The sequence below is a fragment of the Neopelma chrysocephalum genome, unplaced genomic scaffold (assembly GCF_003984885.1).
Source record: "Neopelma chrysocephalum unplaced genomic scaffold, ASM398488v2 Primary Assembly neopelma1_23, whole genome shotgun sequence".
Taxonomy (NCBI): domain Eukaryota; kingdom Metazoa; phylum Chordata; class Aves; order Passeriformes; family Pipridae; genus Neopelma; species Neopelma chrysocephalum.
The window spans coordinates 23427600-23441603 of NW_020897691.1; positions in this window are offsets into that span (position 1 = coordinate 23427600).

Genomic DNA, 14004 nt, shown 5'->3' on the forward strand with positions numbered 1-14004 from the left:
ATTGAAACAGGTTTAGCCAAACCCATGTAAAATAATCTCATAAGACTCATAGCACCTTGTTGAGGACCAGAAGTGCTGCAGGAAATCTAAATGGAAGAGCTTTTATTTTAAAATAATCTCTGTCCATTGTGAAACCCAAGAATAAAATATTTAGATATGAGAATAAGTGTCCTATGTGCTGAAAGGCACAAACCAATGTTTCCCAGAACAGGTGAAATAGTAGTGGACAAAACTATTTCTATATAGTACAATAAAGCCTTATTAAATCCAAGTTGTTACTAGAAAGTGTCTAATTTTGGAAACACTTTGCTTTTGTGGTTTACAAATGACATATTGTTTCAAGTTTATTGCATAAATTCAGTGTATATTTCCTGCCATATTATAGAGGTTGCATCGGTGGCAACCAAGAAGAAGGTTGTATATTTACCTCATTCTGGCTACTGTGTTCTGAGTCAAAATGAAACTTCTGGAAAGGAGAAGGAAGGGGGGAATTTGTTGTTTTCTAAAGGGCAATACTCCTGAGAGGACCAAGCTGCTTGCCTACAGCATGGTGCTGATTCAAAGCTGAGCTCTGGAGGAAACAGATGAGAGAACCATTCCTAAGAATGCAGAGCAGGCTTCAGTGTTTATTTCAGCCCACAAAGTCACTGCCAGCTGCTGACTTTGGGAGGACTTGGAGAAAGGACACTCCTCCTTCAAGAAAAATTGTTTGGGGCTGATTTTTTTCATGCTTCCTTTATCCAGTAGGTCTGATGGTCCCTACTTCCTGAGTCATCTTCTCCAACTGTGTTTGCTTTTCTGCTAATGTCACAAGTAAGACTAGAGTTTGGAGTCTTTTGTAGCTTACATAAAAGCAAGTGTGACAGGAAGACAGTGGAGTGGTCCTGCTTCAAGATTTTAGCAAATTCAACATTGAGACAAGAGAGAGGCATAAGCACAAAGTAACCCCAGGCTGAAACATCAGGACGCAGATATCCACTTTGTTCTGCTAACGCATTTGTTACTAAACTACTTTTAGGATTAGGATTAGAGGAATAGGAAATGATGACACTAAGTAGTTCAAAGGGCAGCTGCATCAAACAGCAGGTATCACAAACTCTACTGATACCTGCCTATCATCAAAAGGCTTGAAATCTGAAATACTTACAACTAACTCATCTGAACAGTGCTCAAAACCGTATTCAGTGTCACAAATAACAATGTTGTAGTGGTTGACTTGGTCTTGGAAAGAGTTCTTGAAAACAGAAAATTTTCCACTAGAATTTCTCAGCTGCCCAATATTTAATATCTGTGCATGATGAAGACATAAGTTTTGCAAACATTCCATTCCAATAGACCATTAGTCTAAATTTTAAAAGATGTCAAGCACTCGTTTCCTTGGAGAAAGAGGTAAAAGAGGAAAAGTTGATTGATTGTTATTAGCTCTTTTAAACTTTCGCCAATTACTCAATTTTTTTGTTCCAATCAGACCATAGGCAAAACTACTAAATTAAGGATTTTCGGTATGACTTGCTGAATTTAAATTAATCTACATGTGTCAGGCAAGAGAACAAAGTTCAACGTTATCAAGTGAATTAAAAAGTCTTGTGCAACAGACATAAATAAATATGCACGATATTTTTATAGATTTCTGAAGTAGTCTATAAGGAAAGAAATTTGAACCCTGCTCTTCAAGTTGACCTTTAATTTGGTGGTCATGGGAATCAGATCATTTGTGGCCTCAGTCTAGAAAAATGTTTCATCCTGATAAGAGTATAGGAACAAATCCTAATCAGAGTAGTAATGCATTCAAGGCAATATGTTAAATTCTGTCTTGAAGGACCATGGAATCTAAGAAAAATTAGAATTCACGATTCAGATATTTTGCCTTCCTGATGACAGATGATTTTAGGAATAGTGAGATAATACTGGAGTTGTGAAGAAAAACAAATAATTCAACAATTAGAAAACAAGACCAGAGCTTCTTACCAGGGCATTTTTCAGAAGATTGACTACATAATCTTTCTGGTAAATCATCAACATTGTCTGATTCTGAAGTTTGTTTCTATTTTCCAAAATCATGAGATTTACTCGGTTGTTTTTAAGAATTATTGATTAGGGGTGAAATTTTCAAAAACATATAACTTTAATTTAAAAAACTAGCACATTAATGATCTGAGGTGTACCTGTAGCTATATATGATCTTTCTGCCACTAAACCGTAATACTTGCGCATTGCACTTTCAAACTAATCCTTAGATGCTGGTAAAAGTCATATGTCAGATTCTTGCAGGGAGGAAGGCTGTTGCCTGCAGAAACAGTTTTACTGAATTAGTTACTCTCTAGAGAAGTTTGGTTTGGTTTTTCTTTGAATTTTTATCTAGAGTCAGGCTTTTCACCACACAAGCTTTGAAGCACAAACTAAAGTTTAATCAAGGAAATCCAGAGCTTAGGTTCTTGATTTCAAGACTGGAAACCTGCAAAAGTGAAGGAAACCAAAAAATGTAATTATAAATTGTACCTGGCAGTATTAGACTCTGAGGTATTATGTGAAACATTCTTACTCGAGAAACAGCTTCAGCTCATACCACTTCATTCCCATCCTTGCTGCTGCAATAATACAGGTTAGAACTAGTTTGAGGATCTGAACAGTTTCCATACTGCTAGAGTTTGTTAAAGACTTTTGTGAGTTATTTTCTCCCTTTACTCAGAACAGAACCATAACACTATTTCTCGTCTCTTCTCTGGCATTGTTATTGTGTAGGAATAGAGTTTCTGGATCTACACAATAATGACTGTTTTGACTCCAGTCCCCCCACCCTGTCTTTCAGAAGAAGCTATAACAGGAGTTTTACCTTTAGGTAATTAGCAAGTATAAGAAGTGCATGGGATCACCCACAGTGTTAATGCATATGGATGAGTGTTGAAGGCAAAGGAACGTAATTCCAATGACTGGGGTTTTTTTGCATTCTTCTTCAGCACTCTGTCCAAGCTTCTCCTGCCAGTGCAGCCGTGGTCAAAGGGAACTGCCTTCTTATCTACCTGGAAAACAAAAGGAGAGTGAAGATGCAAGAGTATTTTAAATGTCAGTTTAGAAGACTGACACCTGCAGAGCTGAGGTCATCGATCTCCTCCAGAACTGACAACAGAGATGGATTAGTAGTCAGCATGAGTGCCAAAGACTCGACTGCTTGAAAAACTCTTGACTATCTGGATTGAAAAGGAAGACAGTGTCTAGCCAAGAAATACTTATGCATATGCAAATCACAGTCTGCTTGTGCCCAGGAATTAAAAGAACAGCAACTTCAACATCTATTCAAAGCCTAAACATAGGTATCTATGGCAAAAATATGTTTGCTAAAAGATGGTGATGATGAAGGATGAAGGATGAAACTGGCAAGGTCATGATAGAAATGTGGTGGTAAAATATTAATTAACATGAATGGAAATTTCAAGGTACCACAAGGAAAAAAAGAACAAAAGGTACTATGGGGTCAGAGCTGAGTGAAACCTTCATATTGTTTTACAGAGCTGGAAAAATTAACAGGAAACAAAACAAAAGCACTCCCACCCAAAACCTGTGAATGAAATAATATGAAAAGCATTTTGTTTGGGGGAAAAAAAAGTATAGAAAGAGTTTTTTTTGGCAAAGATGTTTCATTTCACTGTTTAAGTGCTCTGAATCAGCTGAGTAGCTGAGATGATGTAAGGGACACGAACATGTAGAGGAAAACCACCGTCTTCCAGGCATATCTAAGGCAAAACAAGTCTGACTTAAGCATCTGCAGTATAAAAACACATCATAATATGAATACGCATGTAGACAACACTCAACAGAGAAGTGTCTCACTTTGCAGGTTTCAGCTAAGGAGGCTTATGGAACATTTCTGGTTTGACTTCCAAAATATGTCAATCTAAGCCTAGCTTTCAGTACAACTTAGACCTTTAAGTGCTAGTCTAAAAATGATATTTGGACTTTAAAAAGTTATTTCTTAATGTAAATGTTGTTGACTAAATTCTTGCTCCAAGAGGATTTAAAGCTTTACCAGTTCAGATTTCCATCAGCAAATACTTCCCACACAGCAGGCATTACCACATAACTAAATCCATTCTTCTTTTAAAAATTCAAAACAAGGAGAAGGTTGAGGGCAGCCATGGCACAGATCAAAAGCCACAAATTAAGTAACTGAATGAGAAAAAGAGGAAGCATTTGGCAAAATTTTTCTTTCACAAAAAACCACACAGAAACTTGATTTCATTTTTGCAGGAAACATTCAGAGTTTTTAAAAATCTAGGTTTTTTAAAACTATAAAGAAATCTTGAAACAGGTTTGTTCAATCATTCTGGGCCAATATTTAATAGGACAAGTGCTGAAAAGCAGAGCTGGAAGACTTCCAAGTTCCAGATAAGAGATAAAAGAGTAAAACAGATTTTGTCCATTCCAGTTGCCATTCACTGTATAGAAAATATAATTTTCTTTGATCATATACAATGGAAGCCCATAAATTTGCAAAAAAAAAAAAAAAAGTGGCTGTTGTTCTCTGGTCAGTTGCTGCTGACCTACTCTGTCAGGAAGAGCTGAGCTGGAGGTTGAGATTCTTTCAGTGTTTCATAGGTTTCATTTCTAACATATTTTTCTAGTATCTCAAGCTCATTAGAATTCTTATAAGGATTTCTTTATTCTCTTTGGCAAATTTATCACAAGCAAAATGCTTCATGCAAAGATAAGAATCCAATCCCTAAAAAAGAAAAATAAAATAGTTGCTCCTTTTCAGAAATCTTTTGAAGTTCTCTTGTTCTATTTTTCGCAGCCTTTGTACAAAAGCACAGAAACTGAAATAAGAAAATCCAAAGGAAATGGCCTGATATAAGAACATTTTTTATATCATTTATCTTCAGAGGAAATTCTGAATTTCACTCATTTCATTGTGGTTTGAAATGGAAAGTATTGAACTTGTGAAAATCTGCTAAAAATCTGATTTGTTACCAATTTACATAAAGCTAGCCTTTTAGCTGCATAATACATACATTTACCTTTGAACCTTAATAATGGAGTGTAGTTTAAGTATTTAATTTATTAATTCTCCCAAGTGAAGTAGTCTTTTTTTTTCCACATTCAAAATAATAGTAATCTTTTTTCATCTAAGAAAATCTTCACTGTATTTTTTAAATTTATTAGGAAAAACTGCCATTCCTACAAATGGCACTTTTCACTGTAGTCTTATCTCCACTTGCAAAAACAATCATGAAATAACTCACATACAATGAAGTAACGAAATCAGACCTGAGAAATATCAATGTGTGGGTTGTGACTAACTGTATATTCAAAATACAGAGTTTGTTATGGAGAAGAGGTAAAAATGCTTGTACTGTACAAAGTATGGGTGTTGAAAAGTGAACAAAGGATATGTATACTGATGCTTTATTTGATTTCTTTTTTTTTTCCATTTATACCCCCGTCCAAACACAAAACACATTCTATCTCAAAGAACTTAAAGTGATTTTTAAGTGTTAAAATTGGCATTATCTGGTTGAACTGCACACTCAGCTCACTAGCGTTTATTCACCAGAAACACGACCGCCTGTATCTATTCTACTGAATTCTTTCAAATATCAGGTTCTGCAGACTCAGATGTGTACATACAGCTACAGAAAAATATTTTCATACTACAGTTTGGTTTACCCAAAATGTAAGCTGTAACTCTGGACAAAACTTGTTCTAACAGTGTGAAATTCGGCAACAAAATAGCAAATTGCTAAAACTTTAATTTGTGGACTAAATCAACACAGATAAGTAATCCTGGGAAGATAGGGTCTTCAAGAGAATTCAGAGTCAATTTGGATAGGGTCTGGCCAAAAGAAAGGGACTAGCGCTTCTTTGAATAATTGCATTGACTGGCAACCCATCCAGTCTTTTTGTACTACCTGCCTGTGAAAATTGTCATAATGAGGTGTGAGCCCTGATCAAAATTCCAGCAGTACTGCAGTAACTCTAAGAATAAATATTTAATATATTACTGAATCATTTTGCAAAAAACTACAGCAGAAAGTAATTGCTCTCCTGATGTCTTCAAATATTATCTGAGTATCTTTTTAAGAACGTTTTACCATAGCACTAACTTGTTAGACGAGTTAGAGAATGAAATAGTATGTCTTACACAGGAAGTCAAACAAGATGACTTAGTGCCACTTAGCTGGTTTAAAAAATTTGTCAAATTCAAGTCAGAAGTGAAAGATACCTATGGGCTGCATTTTATCAGAAGGTAGTAATCACTGTGCTGGCTGCTAAAATGTGATGATATGAAAACCAGTCTTGGTTATTTCTCTCATATCTTGTAAGAGCCTTTTGATAAGCCAGTGATTGTATGTAAAACCTAAATTCAGCTGCTTCTAAAAATTTATATAGTTCTCCATCATCCTAACAAATTTAATTATAGACATATGGCTCTTTGTTTTGGAATGGTATAAATTTTGTCCTGGACTTAACACTGCTTTTTAGATGTGATTACCCATTCACTTGAAATCAGTGAGAACTGCTCAAACACAGCCAAAAAGAAAGTGAAGGCTTCAGAAACATGCATTAACATCAAATACTAGGAGATTCAGGAAGTCAACAGCAATATTCTCCGGAGAATGTTGATAATCTTGACTCAATCCCTCCTTCAGTCAAAATGGCTGCTGTGCCGATACCAAAGCATACACTGAGTGACAAAGGAAAGACAAGGGAAAACATGACTATCAGCTTGCTTTGAGCTCTAATGAGCTGGGGTGGGAATGAGCATTTGCATTCTAGCACAGCTGGTCTGCTGCAGACTCTGAATGGAGCACGGTCAGATAACATCAGTTTTGTACTCTGCTGCATTTCAGGGGTGTTAAACTCCTGAACCAAAGTTAAACCAAAATAAGTTTTTTAAAACTTATTAAACCAAAGTAAGTTTTCATTGTTTAGAGAGAATCAAAGTAATGAAGGATATAGTATGCATTGCTGAGACCACACAAGCATAGGGAGAACAGCAGGTGAAATAAAGAAGATGGGTCTGAGAAGATACGACTTTTCTGCCTAAGGAAATAAGTGTGTGTATTTGTTTTGGGAAACAAGATTTCACAGAATCAACTATCAAACTCAATCCAAATATCTTATTTCTGACCTTGCATTTGCTGATTTACTGCTGCTTATAACCAGAAACAGAGTCCTCATCTGCATCTTCTGGGTTTTCCTCTAAGAATTCTTGGTTAGAAAGCAATGAGACTTTTCAGCAAAATGTAGGTCCACATTTTTAAGCACCCCACTACAGTCGATCACCCCAAGAAACTCAGATAAATAACCTGACTAAAGGATTCTTTTGGGTAAATCACACAGCTCAAAGATAACCACAGGCTTAAATGAGAATCATGATTAACAGCATCCCAGTGTCATTTGGCACTGTCCTTGCCAAAATCCCATTATAGTTTCAGTGATTTATAGGATGTGTGTCTCTGTGATTACACAGTAAACTATAAAACACTTTCTTACATATCGCAGAATCATAAACATTGGAAGAGGCCTTCAAATCATCCAGTCACCACTATAATCACCCCTAAACCATATCTGCAAGTGCCATATCCAGGCACCTCTTGAACACTTCCAGAATCGGCGAAACCACTTCCCTAGGCAACTTATTCCAATGCCTAGCAACTGTTTCAGTGAATTTTTTTTAAAAATCTCTAATCTGAACCTCTCCTGGTAAATGTTTGGTTTTATTTTTTTATTCTGATCATTCATCAAATGTTTTTGAAGGCTCAAATAGGTTTTCTTGGACTGTTTTTTTCTGTCAAAACTAATGTCAGTTCAGATAGTGATGAAGGATGGTAAAAATTCATAACAATGGAATTGATGCCAGAAGAATGTGCTTGTGAAGTAGGAGTGGGTACCCAGCAGCACAGGCAATTCATACAAAGCAGTCAGGTGTCGTTTCAGTGAGACAGAAACCCTTATTATTGATATTTTCTTTCCAGCTCAGAGAAGTCTACCTTAGCTGGATTACATAAAAAGAAACAAAGGAAAAGTGAAGCAGGTTAGGCAGCTCAGCAAATACTGAAAAGATCCTGTGCGTGCACATACTGTTTGTGCACGTGTGTGAGCGGGCACGTGCATGCAAGTATATGGGTGAATGTCTTTTTTTCCACTGCATTCTGAAAGTGGAGTGAAAGGGCACTGCCCATGCTCCCCTCCCAAGACTTGACCCAGTGACAAGGGCCTTGCATTCCTCAGCTGAGAATTGCATCTGTTTGCTTGAGCTGAAGCAGATGAAAACACTACCAGGCTCTGGCTTTGCCTCAGGCCCTTGCTTTTGAAGGAACCAACACTGCTGTTTCTCTTTGGGACTCATTTCTGGTTTGAGAAGACTTGGCTAAAAGGAAAACCTTCCATTTTTCATTTTCATTAGCTTAGTAAGGTGGGAACATGTACTTTTCATTTGCAACTTCATTTATTTTAAATATAGCAATAGTTTGAATTTTATGCTTGAAAATCACAGGCAAATTCCCCAAGATAAACAGATGCTTTCATAAATTGGAATATGTTTTCAGTAAGACAGCTTCTTACATTTTCATTAATAAGTGAGAATAGGTTTTAGTCAACTGTTGGTCCAGTATTTCAGTAGCTGGGGTATCAGAGAGTGGCATTAGGCAGTTGTATTCCTGGTGGTATCACTGACCAGTAACTTGGGCAAGCCCTTTAGCTTCATTGTGCATCCACTTTCCAAGAATTATGCATTTATTTCAGAAGTTATACTGTGAGTTGGGCGGGGTGGGCACTTTCTCATACTTCTACATTTTGTACTATGTTCAGCGTGGTTATAGATAAAACATATCAATGCTTTTGGACTAAATGTTAATATAATTTCTCTGACGAGCCTATAACTGAAATATTGAACATACTAATATATTTCTTGATATTCACAGAATATTGTGAGTTGGAAGGGACCCATGAAGATCATCAAGTCCAACTCTTAGGTGAATGGTCCAAACGGAGATTGGACCCATGACCTTGGTATTGTTAGTACCATGCTCTAAACAACTGAGCCAACCCACTCCCCTCTGATCACAGTCTCATGAAGAAGCCCATTTAGTGAAAGCCAGATGTCAGGTATCATGCATGGGACATGAGACTCCCACAGCTGTCTCCCAGGAATACTCTCCCAACCAGACATACATGTTACCATTACGCTGTGCAGTACCATTACGCTGAAGTATCCCTGGAGTATTTTGATGCCCATCTGCTAGACACAGTTGTCAGCCCATAAACCAGATGCATTTAATATTTTACGTCATGACAGGAGGAAGCCAAGGGAGACTAATGCATTAAGATGTGCAGGCCTTCCCCTATTACTTTTTTTGGTACACTTGTTACATGATCTAATGATGCTTTGATGTACTTAATCTATTTTGATTCCCAAAGTGAAAATATTTCATTGAAACTATTTTCATAGACTCATAGATCATAGAATGGTTTGGGTTGGAAGGGATCTTAAAGATCATCTAGATCTAACTCCCCTGCCACAGGCTGGGATACCTTTCACCAGACCAGACTGATCAAAACCTCATCCAACCTGGCCTTGAACACTTCCAGGATGGAAGTTCCACAACTTCTCTGGGCAACCTGTTCCAATGCCTCACCACCCCCACAGTAAAGAATTTATTCCTAATATTTAATCTAAATCTCTCCTCTTTTAATTGAAAATTATTACCCTTTGGTCCTACCACTATATGCCCTTGTAAAAAGTCCCTCTCTAGTTTTCTTGTAGGTCCCTTTTAGGTACTGAAAGGCCACAATTAGGTATCTATATTTTTCACATTTTTGCACACAAGCAAAGTTTTTTCATTTAACTTGTATTTTACTCATCACAATCTCAGTTCATTCTAAAGTTAATCCACTGTTTCTGAGACCAGATGGATTTTTTTTAATTTTTTTTTTTTTTACGTTGGAAGAAACCAAGGCTGAGTCAAATGGTTTCAGTGGCTTTTTGTTCTTTTCTAGTGTTGTCTGGAAACAATTTTCTCAAGCTTTGTAATTTATTTGTCATCTTCCTCAAAATCCCCACACAAGAAAGAATGAGAGCCTTTCTTTGGAATTAAAAACAAACAGAAGAAACCTTGACATTAGATTTTCTACATATCTTCCATATCCTGAGTGTAATAAATAGATGTTTTTAGTACTGACAGCTGGGATGTTGAAGAAAAGAAGTTACAACTGAAATCTTGTATTCTGGAGAACAGAAGTGATAGTTGGTGCCTCCAGGGATTCAGTCACACATTACCTACTGAAATACAAGCAACTCCTTTTTTATTTTGTTGTAAAATCTAACATATAAAATCAGAGTAGGTATCTCAGTCTTTAACCTGATATTTAAAGGTGTTTCTAAACTCTCCTACCAACAAAGCAACTCTACAATAAAAATAAAGTCCAACAACATTTTCCTTTCTTACAAATGTCATTTTCTTCTGTTTTGTTTTTTTTCACAGTCTGAGTAAAGAGGTTAATGTTCTCATGTGCACACAAGAAAATTAAATTTTGGTACTATAAGCTATAAATGAGACAGAAAAAAACTAGATTCAAAGCTGAAGGTCCCTGATGAGAAAAACCCCTTATCTTTGCTTGTTCTTTGCCTTTCCTTTTCACTTATTCTTTTTTCTGTTTTCTTAATCCAGCTCAAATGCTTCTACTGAGCAGAGCTGTGGCAGAATGACAGAGAGTATAAAACTGCTTGTGAATCATGTAGGTTCCAGTTCATTCTTGCAAAACAATCCATATCTTCAGCTGCATCTGGAAACTCACATGGACATTTGTGAGAATTCAGTTTCGCCTGTATGCTGCCAAAATGCAGTGGTTAAGTGTCAGGTGTCACTTGTGTACCAGCTATGGTTTCTGGAATGATTTAAATTCAAAGCCTCGTAATATGTGCAAACAATCTGTCTCAAAATGGAAAAAGCCCTGGTCTGTGTTCAGAGTAGACCAGAGTCATCTGTAAACCAAAGATGGGAATAACTTTCCTCAGTATTATTGGAATGTGATGAAGCCTGGCATCAACACTGGAGTATTTGGTAAACATGTTATGAAAAACAGAAACATTCAATAAAAGGAACAGGTACAGTCTCTACATATATCCAACTACTTCCTATAGTTTACCAAGATTAGCTTGGACTGAATGCTAGTCAATTAGCAATATCCATGCATGAAGACAGATACGGTCACTCTCAAGTATTACAAACAAATAGTAGAATTGAACTATTTTCTTGTTACTTTATATCAAATTCCAGAAAAATTCAGAATACCAAGGGATAATAGTTTTTAATTAAATGAGGAAAGATTTAGCTTAAATACTAGGAAGAAATTCTTCACGGGCAGAGTGGTGAGGCACTGGAACAGGTGGCCCAGAGAAGTTATGGATGCCCCATTCCTGGAGGTGTTCAAGACCAGGTTGGGTGAGGCTTTGATCAATCTGGTCTAGTGAAAGGTGACTCTACCCATGACAGGGGGGTTGGAACTAGATGATCTTTAAGGTCTCTTCCAACCCAAACCATTAGTTTCTATGAAACTAATGAAAACTCCATTAAATAATGAAGTTCTATTCTATGAAAAGGCCAACAAAATCCCAAGATATATCCAGAGAGGTGTTTTCTAGAAAAGATTAAGTGTTCCATGAAAGCATTCATCAGAACATTGTATGCAGTTCTACTCACTTTTTCCCCCCATTAATACCATGTGCATTCTCGAATTTTCCTTTGTTATCCAAGCAAGTAAATTCTTATCTCTCATTAAAAAGTCATCTTTATGACCGAAACTTGAGTGGAATTATAATGTTAATTTTACATATCTGACAGCATAAAAGCGTATCAATCTCTTGCTGTTCCATGTTATATAGTCCTTTTTATGAAGGAATCAAAAAGTGTTTAGAATGTCTACCTACACTACTCCTACTGGGATCTTCTTTTAGAGTCTTGTACCTTTTGTGATTAGAAATACTATTCCAATGTCTCACCTAAGTTTTTTATGACAAGTTTAATAGTTATTATCTTTTTCTGGTAAAATGCACCACCTCAATGCATTTGTAGAGAACAACTGTTATTTTTTCTCAGTCTTCACTTAGTTAGGGTATAAACACCAAGCCTTTTTTTCTTATTTAGTGTAACAGTCCGTCCATCTCCTTGATTGCCATTGCAGGTCTCCTTTACATCTGTATTCTATTTGAACAAATACGCCAAAAAATAAGTGAGTAGAACTGCATGCAATTTTACAAATGAAGGCTTCCACAGACTCCCCAGTCTTTTCCAGAAGATAGCTCTCTGGATATGTACAGAGATATATGGATGATTTTTGTTTTTTTCTTCGCAGCCACAACAAATACAGAACTTGTGGTCCAATTAACTAACCTACACTGATTTTTTCCTCTCTTTTGTTATTACCAGATAGTGTATATCCGCCTCACAGAGGTTATTTTTATTATTAACAAGATTACTACTTTCTACTATTAAAATTTTTTCCATTTTAAACTAATCTAATTCTTTCTCAATGGTTCCTCAAAAAATCCTGCATTCATAAGTTTATAGATAGACAGAAGTAGAGATATTCAGTGACATCAAAGATAGCATTAAAACAGGATTCAGGATTTGAAACTTGGTGTTTATTTTACTTAAATAATATTATTTGTGTATTTTTCATATAATCACATTCACTGTGCCAAGGAAGGTTCAGGTTGAATATTAGGAAAAAATTCTTCACTGAAAGAGTGCTTAAATTGGAACAAGTTCCTATGACGAGTGTTGGAGTAGCCATACCTGGAAGTGTTCAAAAAACAAGCAGACGTGGCACTTCATTATATGGTTTAGTGGGTACGATGGTACCAGTCAAAGGTTGAACTTGATGATCTAGGAGGTCTTTTCTAACCTTAATGACTCTACGATTCTATGATTTTGAGATTAGTTGGGCTGACAGAGAACATTCTTTGTAAAAGTAGACATGAGGGAGAATTGTTTCTTCCTTTGTCTAGTTCCTGCATTAAAATGTGGAAGTCTCCACTACTTTTTCCTTCCTTTCTACTCTCACCTAAATATGTGTATAACCCTAACCCTATGGAAATGACAAAGTAGTAATGACTGAGAATTGCTGCATGAAGTACTAGGATATTACTTTCTAAAGAGTTACTGCACTTATGGTTGCATGACCTTAAAAGACCATTGATGAGCATGTTGGTATATCTTAGTTAGAATAACAATTCCAGGAATTAAACTGTGGATAAAAGGAACCTTTTTATTGTCACTATTTTTATCTTCTTTTTTTCTTTTCTACTTTTGTGTTTGCTAGATACAAATAATAAAAAGGCTTTTGTTCATAACGATGAACATGAAATATATAGCACAAACTACATTGGATAAGAAGTTTACACTGACATCTTGCACTGGTGACTGATGTTTTCTGGAAGTGAAGGAATTTTTGTCAGAAACAAAAATCATTTCTGCCTACAATTCATGATTCATTGGTGCTATTCTATAAAATAATCATGCTAAATACAACTTGATATCACATCTTGTCCTTTTTCTGGAAGTTCTATATTACTTTGTGAGTAGTTTTTCTATTGTTTAGACAAAGTGACAATGGAACCCAGTGGTTACATGTGGAAACCTCTACTCACTGTAGAACATTTAATGTCATGGCGTACTACACAATAACTGTCAGTGTTTACTATGCCATGTGTGAAAGCCCAATAATTTTTGTTTCACTAGAAGCCACTGTGCATGTTAGAATGTTTTCAGAGGAATGTGGCTAATGTCAAACACACATAGGATGTTTCTTTTCTCTAGCTTATGTTTTTAGTAAGAATAAATAACTCTATGTCTAATTTGTAAGAGGGTCACTTTTTCTTTGCCTCCAACAGAAGATGTCTTCTGATTATTGGTTCTGTGTGAGTGACAAATCAATCTTCTGCAATATTGCTATTTGAGACCTCTGGAAAGTATTTCCTGTCTCTATCATGGATTCTTAATTCTT